This window comes from Callithrix jacchus, chromosome 13 (assembly GCF_049354715.1).
Source record: "Callithrix jacchus isolate 240 chromosome 13, calJac240_pri, whole genome shotgun sequence".
In the NCBI taxonomy this organism is placed as follows: domain Eukaryota; kingdom Metazoa; phylum Chordata; class Mammalia; order Primates; family Cebidae; genus Callithrix; species Callithrix jacchus.
In genome coordinates this window covers 94,808,892-94,818,889 of record NC_133514.1, presented here as the reverse complement: position 1 = coordinate 94,818,889, position 9,998 = coordinate 94,808,892, and the positions used below count along the sequence as shown (strand labels likewise).

Here is a 9,998-nt window from a genome sequence, read left to right as displayed (position 1 = left end):
GAGTTTCAGCAAGCATGCATTCTGGAAATGTATGAAAATTCTAATTACTTACAAATTTTAAGTTGAAAAGAGGTCTGCAACCAGGTGCTGACTTTAGATAATAGAGAAGTCTAATTATTTCTAAATTCCTCAAATAAAAAGGCTTTTGGCTCCAGATAGCCTGCTTGATGGTCAGCAGGTGGTTTTTGGTAACCCCAGTACTCTTCTGATGACCACTTCAGCTCTGAGGACCTTTACAGTAGCCACACTTATCTTGTCTTTGGCAATTAAAGAGCCCCTCCTTAGCCAGGAGTGGTGGCCATCGCCTGTAATCCCAGCTACTCAGGAGGCTGAGGCAGGAAAATAGCTAGAACCCGAGAGATGGAGGTTGCAGTGAGCCGAGATTGTGCCACTGCACTCCAGTGTGGGTGACAGAGTGAGACTCAGTCTCAAAAGAACAAAATTTAAAAACCCCCAAAAACAAAACAAACAAAAAGAGTGCCTCTTGGTCCCTGCCAGCCCCTCCCATCATTGCCACTAAAGTAAGAGTCCCGTCCAATGGCAGCCACACCCCGTGTCACTTATGGCCCACCACGGAGCTACTCAAGGATGCTGGGCTTCCAATCACAAGTGTGTCCCAGTGGGCTTGGAAAAGGGAGTAACCTCTGGACCCTCTGCGGGGACACCATTAGGGAGTGGGTGAGCTGGTCTCCTAGGATAAATCTGTTCTCCCCAAGCCTTCGGATACTTCTTTTGCTTCACTGACAACATCCAAACTTGTCCTGTTCCATCCCACTTCTTGGAAATATCTGGTCCAAGAATTGTTGCCTTATTGTCTTCGTGACAAAGCAAAACCCCAGAGAGTCCATTTTGCGCCTATACCACACCTACCTGACTGTTCCTCTAACTTTAAAATAATTCAAACATCCCATGTTAGACACAGTGCCCCAGGTTCTATAAAAATCCCTGCTCACAGGCCATGAAATAAGTAATTGCATCAATACCAAATGTTTAGAAGAGAAGAGTGACTCCGGCAATCTTAGCATAAGATCCTCTAGGGTAAGGTCTGCTGTGACCAGGAGCATCCTGGCAGGACGTTAGCATGAATATTCTAGCTTGAGTTCCCCTGTCCCTCACCCCAGTTCCACCTTCTTCCTTCAATCAGGGAAGTTTAAAAAAGGAAGGTGAGGAATCTGGGCCTCTTGGAGCAGAAATAGTTCCAGAGTTTATTACCCCTTTACCCTTGACTTTAACTATTGGCATTACTGAGAGTAAAGCACAGAGGCTGTAAGGAGTGGTAGGTGTTAGTGTCATGTACAGGGATCTGCATCTGACTCCCCACTACACCTAGGGGTGACCTTGCCTACAAGCCCTTTTGTTTGACTTGGGTATTTTGGCCAAACTAACGCAGGCTGTCAAATGATTCATTCTGGGAATCTTTTAAAACTGTGAGTCAGATCATGTAGCTCCCCTGTGAAACCTTGGGTTGGCTTCACATTTCACTCGGAATAAAGCACAAAGATTATTCCACTGGGTGCAGACTGTAGGTGCTCAGCACCCCTTCCCTCCCTAGCTCATTTCCTACCCCCAACCCTCCCACTCCGGCCACTGGCTCACTGCCATTCAGACACACTGGTCTCCATGGTCTTCTTCAAACACATCTGGACCCTCACACTGGCCTTTTCCTCTGCTTAGCATGCCCCTCCCCCTCTTAATCTTTGCCTAAATGTCACCTAAGTGATGGGCCCATTTTAAAATGCATTCCCCACCCCCATTTCTGTCATTTTTAGAAGGCACATGTCACCTTCTAATATACTGCATACTTTATTTATGTTGTTATTATCTGTCTCCCCCACTGGAAAGTTCCACAAGGCCAGGCAGGTTTATCTCTGCTGTCCCTGCTAAATTCCCAACCCCTAGAAAATGTCTGGCATGGTAGGTGACCAATAATGATCCACGGGGCCAGATGCAGTGGCTACTGCCTGTAATCTCAGCACTTTGGGAGGTCAAAGTGAGTGGATCACTTGAGGTCAGGAGTTTGAGACCAGCCTAGAAGCTGAGGCAGGAGAATCTCTTGAACCTGGAAGATGGAGGTTGCAGTGAGCCGAGATGGTACCACTGCACTCCAGCCTAGATGACAGAGTGAGACTCCGCCTCTAAAAAATAAAAAACAAACAAACAAACAAAAAACAATAATGATCTGTGGAAGAGCCAGGTATGTGGCCAGTTTGCCTGTTTTCCTTCTCTACCAAACTGGAACAATCCTGATGTGATTAATTTGATTACTGTGCTTAGAAATTGTCCTGGCTTGGTAAAACACACAGACCCAGCAATTAACATTTCTACAGCATTTCTTTTTAAAATTATTTCATTATAAACACACATGGGTGGTTAAAGCAACAAGTTTTCCCTCCACCTAAGCTTGCCATATGTTTCTTGTAAAAATAAGTTAATCTTGTCCCGCTAATAATGGGGTTCATCATTTGCTTGGGGGAGGCTTCAAGTAAAATGATGATTGTAACTCCTTTTGCACTAAATGTATAATGACTTTACAAAAGCGGCCTGCATTTAACCACACAGACGTGCCTTGGGGAAGAATTCTATACCTGAAGATAAGCAGAGCATTCGTCTACAAGGAGAGGAGAACCCTCATCAAGAGGAGGACCTTTCCAGGCCCTCATCGTTATGTTATTCTTTTTTGCCAAACGAAAGCTTTAGCCAATGAATGGCTTAGTTATTACAGTCTATTTTGAATTCAGACAGCTTTGTTATATTCTGGAAATTGATTACAAAATAGATACATTGATGAATTGGGAAATAAATCAGATCAAAGTTATCCTTTATTTGCCAGATGTTGACTTAGAACTCCATAGGCATGTTGAATACACCCAGGAAACACTTGAAGACACTGTAGAGACAGCAAGTGGAGGGCGCTGGGTGTGGGGAAGGAGGGCTCCAGCCAAGCCTCAGGGATAAGGTGCACTGAGGGCAAGACTAGAGGGAGGAGGAAGCCGCACCCGTGAAGGAGGGAGAGCCCTGCAGAGAGCACACAGGCGAAAGCCCCGCGGGGGAAATCGGTTTGATGCCTCAGCCTCTTTTCTGACTTCTTTCCTTTCTCCCCTTGGCTGGAATCCCTCATCCTGGCCCAGAAGCCAGCCTCCCTTTCTGGGAGATCCGGGGGCTTCCCAGTCTGACTGGACATCTCACAGTAACCCTGCCCCCAAAACTGTGGTTGCCATGGGCTCTAAAACTAGTTCTCCAGGTAAACAAAACTGCTTCTTTGTTCACCCGCACGCAGGAAGCTGCAGATTCCTGGCCTTTCAACACAGGTTTTCCTCTGCTGACAAACTCCAGCAACAAGCAGAGGTGTTGGCAAGACTCCACCTGCTTCCTGGCAGAAGCCCCTGGTCACCCCACCTCACACTAGCACAAAGGAACTCAAGCCGTGAAAGGTAAGGAAGAGTGAGCTCCATGAAGGACAAGCTGTGTGTGCTCATTCTGTTTCATTTCTCACAGGCCTGGTATACATTATCATGAATGAGCAAGCTGGTCTCCCACCTCCATCCTCATCCCTGCCATGTGGGAATGGAAAAAGGGGAGTCCCCTCCTCCAAAGTCAGGGTAGAATTACAGATTAGGGACATGTAGTCCAGGCCAGGCCCCACTCTCCAGCAGGTTTGCTCCACCCTTGGAGGGAAAGCATGACGGGCAGTGGGGGAAAGAAGCCAGGCTGCAGGCCCAGCAGGTTTTCTAATGACCAACAGTGTGCAGACTATAGGCCCTGCTGAGATGAGTCCAGGACTGTGAATGCATTAATGCTTTTAACTGTTGTTTTTGATTTATCTCAGCCTCTGTTCTAGTACTTCCCAATTCCATGCTTATAAGCAAGATTGGCTATTTGAACAGAAATGGCAAACAGAGGAAGTTTAAAGGATTCTAGAAAGTCAAGGTGAACCAAAATCTCACTGTCTTCTCTCTGCAGTCTTTTCTTATTGAGGGGCTGCGGTATGCATTGTATCAGATAACCTTCTACTTGTCACTTCATTTAACTTCATTGCAATGACATGAGGTGAGTCTTAGTGTTCACATCTTACAGAGGAAAGAACTGAGGCTCAGAAAGGTAGAGACACTGGCCCCAGCTCACATAGCTGTGCAAGAGCTGCACCTGGACAAAAGGTGTGCATGGTTTTAGAGTGACAATAGACTGCTCTTCATGAAATCCATGCCTGAAAGAGGAATAAATATTTCCAGGATAGTTGTGGATGAGTTAATTTTGTAATCCACCCTCTTAGGATGAAAGCATACAGTATCAGGATTGCATTATGCTCCCGGTAGGAAGTAGGTCAACAGGAGTAGGAAGGGTGCCAAAAAGATGCAAGCCCGGAAGAGGTCTTTGCTGACTCCATGTGTCTGTTTGCCCCAGGTTGCCTGAGCTGGCTTTTCACCACAGGGTTAAGGTGAGAGATGCCTACATTAGTCAGCACCTGCACATAGTTCAGCTTTCTATCCTGCCTGGCAACAGGCCGGCCTGAGGCATGAAGTAGGAAGCCACCCAAGCAGTATGAAAGGAAGGCAACCAACAGGCCTCCCCTTTAAACTCTCCCCATTCCAAGGCTTGAAATTTCCCCTCATTTCATAGATGCAAACACAGAGGCACAAAGGGAAAAACTGGTCCGGAAGACATCGCTAGTCAGGGAAGAATCAGGACTGAAAAGAATGGAGTGACTCACCCAGAGCTCATCCATCTATCCATCCATCCATCCATCCATTTATCCATCCATCCATCCATCCATCCATCCATCCATCCATCCTTTTGGATTCATCAAAACAGCGAAGTCTTTGGACTCATGGAGTTGATGTTCAAGTGAAAGAGGTAGATTACAACCTATTAGGTATACAATACAGTGTAAGGTGATAGAAAAGAATATAAAAGGGTCAGGGGAAACCTTAGGGTAACTTTGAGCAGACATGAATTAAGTGATCATCAAGGGCAAGGTTACCAAGGAGGAAACATAATTGGGGTGTGCAGCAAACACCAAGGAGGCCAGAATGCTTGGACTGAATTGAATGAGAAATAGCAGAGTAGAAAATTATGCTGGGATCATAAAGAAACCTTATATGTGAGGAACAAGAATTTGGATTTTTTTATTAGTAATATACAGCTTCTCTCAAGCTTTGTATTTGACCGGTGGGGAACCAGGCAGGTTTAACATACGTATCAAGAAATGCTATTTCTGTTCAGAGACCATCTACCCTCACCATGGCATGATGTTCGTCCACAACGATTGCAAAGTGTTCCGATTTTGTCAATCTAAATGTCATAAAAACTTTAAATAGAAGTGCAATCCTTGCAAAGCTAGGTGGACCAAAGCATTCCAGAAAGCAACTGGTAAAGAGCTTACAGTGGATAATTCATCGAAGCTGAAAAATGTAGAAATGAACCTATCAAGTACCTGGGAGAGCTATGGAATAAAACCATTGATGCAATGAAGAGAGCTGAAGAGATGAAACAGAAACGCCTAGCTAACTTTATAAGGAACAGATTGAAGAAAACTAAAGAGCTACAGAAAGTTCGGGATATCAAAGAAGTCAAGCAAAGCATCCATCTTATCCGAGCCCCACTTGCAGGCAAAGGGAAGCAGTTGGAAGAGAAAGTGGCACACCAGTTACAAGAGAATGTGGACATGGAAGATCCTTCTTAACAATCTCTGTAACCATTTCTTTTATGTACATTGGAAAATGCCCTTTGGAGACTTGGAACTTCTAAATTATTAGTTTATTTTTTACATAAGGTCACTTAAATGAAAAGTAATTAAAATATATCTTTCCTGCATTGCCATCTACATTAGATATTATAGATGTTAGATTGCATCTCAGTATTAAATCTTCACTGATGTAGCCACGTAAATCCTGAAAATTCTACTTATAACTATAGAAGTGAATTGTGGATATAAGGTGGTTATGCCATTTGGATAATGGCACTAGGTAGCACTTGTATAATAACTCATGGCAAAAAATCATGGCTAGTGATGTATACAATAAAATATTCTTTCCAGTAAAATATTCTCTTCATTAATGTTATAGAAGGAGTGATACAGTAAGGAACTAACAATTTCTATGACAGTGTCAAACATTATTTTGATTTTAGTATTTCCTGCTTTGGTTTATTTGCATCTTCGAAGAGCATAATGACATTATTTGATGAAGCCTAACTATGCTGAACTGTTTTGACCTGGTTTAATCCTTCTGATAGGTAGTTGTGGATGTCAGGGATGAGAACTGAATGATCTTTGCCTGGAATGGCACTACACTCAGAATTTCCACTTTGGAGAATACCCAGTTCTAACTTGTGATTCCTGTTAGAACAAACTTTATTTTTCTAGTCTAGCAATGATCTAAAAGCAGAGGAATCCCAGTGCCTTTTAAAAGTCATTGTATGGTTTTCTTTTAAAAAGCTCCTGCTTTTGGAAAGTGGAAGTTATAGATACAACACCTGTTCATTATTTGCACATAAAATAAAACCATTTAAAAAGTAAAAAAAAAGTAATATACAGCCATGGAAGAGCTAAAAAGAATGGAATGTCATGACCTCCTTTATGTCTTTTTTGTTTGTTTGTTTGTTTTTAACCATTCTGACTACCATATGAGAAAGAAACCATAGAGAAGGATAAGTGTGGAAGATGATGTTGGCTGGAATTAGGGTGGAGGTAACGAAGAACATGAAAAGGGGTTAGAGTCAAGTAGTGCTGTAAAGGAAGACCCAATATGATTTGCTGATGGACCACAAATAGGATGTGTGAGAAACACGCTATTCAAGCACAGCAACGTGGCTTTCAGCCTGAACATCTTATTGAATTGTGGTTGCCATTTACCGAAATGGAGTCCCTGACATAGATGTCAGAGTCTGGGTTCCATTAAGCTCTTGATCTCTAGCCCACAGAACAGTCAATGTCACATAGGAGGGGTTTAATGAATTTAAATGATCAGATGAAGGCAATGATTAGTACATGCACATATACACAAACACAAATCAACTACCCTGCTTCCCTTTGGCTTTTGCTGTGCCTTTCAATTATTTTAGCTTTTTTCCAATGAAATCTTAATTGGAACCAAAACGCAAAACAGGCAAATTGAAAAATTTTACTAATTAAAATTTATAATTTGAGCTCTTTTGTGACATTTTCCTATTATACAGTCAATCAATGGAGCCAGATGATTCTGATGAACACAGACATTGAAAATTAAATGTTACAGATGACAGTTATAGTTCTCTATAAGCTCTAATTTTATTATTTCTGTTTTGTTTGATTGCACCTTATGAAGAAGTGGTTACAAATGGCAAAAGTTTCAAATGTGCTGTATGCCAGTTAGTAATGCCTTGGCTGCATGTCGGAGTTAAATGTCAGTGGCTTAACCATAAGGGTATTTATTGTTTGCCAAGACCAGCTCAGTCATAGAGACCCAGCTCAGGCGGCGCTGAAGTAAGTGAGAAACAGAAACAAAGATAGACTGCAAAAGTGGGATCAGAGTAGGACCGTCAGGAGTCTGACAGCATCTCCCAGTGACGGCTCAGAGCAGACTCTGACCCCACTTTGTGAACAAATGATTATTTTTAATAAGCAGGTGCTCAGTGTTTCTTTATGGAATAAAGATGGACTAAATAGGCAGACGATGCCTGTTCACTACTAAGATAGAAACAAGCTGAAAAGCACTCTGCGGGTCAGCAATGGGGACAAGGTCAAATATCCTGTGTTTGGGGAACTGATTTAACTAGTGCATGACTGGTACCTGCTGCTTACTTATTCTAGCAGTTTCCTGCCTGGGGATGGCTCAGTGTTCCTTGCCATCGCCTCTCAGCAAACAACATATACTCCATCACACACACGTCAAGACCTTCTCCCAACAATTGTTGATTAACAAAAGCCAAGAAATACAGATAAGTGTGCCAATTAGAAATAGAACTTAGAAGACTTGAACCAGTTCTCCAAAGTAGACAATCTGGAGCTAGTTCAATAGCTCAACAATGCCATAAAGGACCAAGGCTTTCCGCCCTTCCATTCCACCATCAGCAGGCTGTTCTTCCACCTCTGGAGGGCCACTTCATGGTCATTGATATGGTTTGACTCTGTGTCCCCATCCAAATCTCATCTTGAATTGTAATCTTCTTAATCCCTATGTGTCAAGGGAGGGACCAGGTAGAGGTAACTGAGGTGGTTTCTCCCATGCTGTTCTTCTGATAGTGAGTGAGTTCTCATGAGATCTAATGGTTTTATAAGGGGCTCTCCCCACTTCAGTTGGCACTTCTCCTTCCCACCACCTGGTTACGAGCACCTGGCTTCCCCTTCACCTTCTTCCACAACTGTAAGTTTCCTGCGGCCTCCCCAGCCATGCCTAACTGTGAGTCAATTAAACCTCTTTGCTTTATAAATTACCCAGTTTTGGGCAGTTCTTTATAGCAGTATGAGAATGGACTAATACAGTCATGTTCATCACAACACCACAGAAAGCAGGAGTAAGGAGGCATCCAAGACAGCAGGAAACCACCTCTTTGCAGACAATCCTCTCTTTTTATTAGAAAACATCTCTTCCAGAAGCCTCCAACAGAGTTCTCTTACATCCAGTCAGCCAGATCTGAGCCAGGTGCCCACTCTCAGACCTTCACTAAGCTACAGGACACTTTACCTAATAGCTAAACAAGACCACATAATAATCTCAATAAACTTTTTAATAACTAATCTGGAAGCTTGAAAGGCAAGTGGCAAAAACATTTCGTATAAACTGGAATAAACACTCTTCATTTATAAAACTGGGTCATCTCCTGCTGTTGACAGTAGCAAAAGACAATTTTGATCAGAGGCTTTCTGAAGACTTCAGAAAGTGGAAATATAAACTGATCTCTCTCTCTCTCTCTCTCTCTCACACACACACACATACACACACATACTAAAGATTATATTTTCTCATTTTTCTTCTCAGAATCCCACTCACAGTGGCCCAAATCTCTCTTCTTTTTCCCACAAGCCCTCTTTAAGATCATCATCTTCTCCTGACTCTCCCTCCCTCAACCTCTTTCCAAAATCACTGGTCCTGATTTCTCCATTTGCTCACCCCAATTGTCATCATCTTGATGTATGCAAGGAGTCACGCAAACTTGGTACTTCTCTAAGGGTGGAAAAGAACATAGCCAATGGGATGCACCCCTGCTTCAATATTTTTAAGTCTATCACATGATAATAATAAATAGTTCCCATTTCTCCTCACAGATATTGGTCAAGCCACAAGTGTCTCACATTGGCAATTAGTAAACATCTCTTCCAGAAGCTTCCAACAGAGTTCTCTTATGTCCAATCAGCCATATCTGGCCCAGGTGCCCACTCTCAGACCTTTACTAAGCTGTGGGACCCTTTGCTCAATAGCTAAACAAGACTAGAGAATAATTTCAAGAAAAATATTATTAAATAATCTGGAAGCTTGAAAGCAAGTGGCAAAAACATTCAACATTATCAATATGTGTCATTTATGAGTAAACCCACTATCCCACTGACTACAGTAATATGATGTGAACAGGCACTGAGCAATGAGCCAGGACCCTACCTGGCATCTACTTTAATATGACCCACATATACTTTAGGGCTAAGCTCTTTTATACAATTTTCTGTGGTTAGTTAGATGCACTTCTGAAGTTTTTGTAAGCTGGTAGTATTTTTTCTCAAGTTAAAAAGTATACTCAAAGATAGTAGAAAACGCTTTATCCCCAAAGTTACAGCACTATGCAACACACACACACACACACACACACACACACACCCCAGAGACAGAGAGAGAGAGAAAAAGAGAGAGAGAATCTGACAACACAAAGAAAGATAATAGTCACTAGTATTAACTTTAAAATAGAAAATATTTAGTGTGGGTCTGTTTTGTATTCTATAGTTTTTAGATGAGTTAAGGATACATTTTTTAAAATCCTTGATTCATCTCATGGCAGGGTAAACATGAGTTACAAACAACTAGTTTTCTACA

At 42.4% G+C, this 9,998-nt stretch overlaps 1 pseudogene; it reads left to right on the top strand.

Annotated features, from left to right (window-relative positions):
• The first annotated feature begins 537 nt into the window (after window positions 1–537).
• Window positions 538–5,801, top strand: LOC144578843 (putative ribosome biogenesis protein RLP24 pseudogene; annotated as a pseudogene).
• The last annotated feature ends 4,197 nt before the right edge of the window (window positions 5,802–9,998 follow it).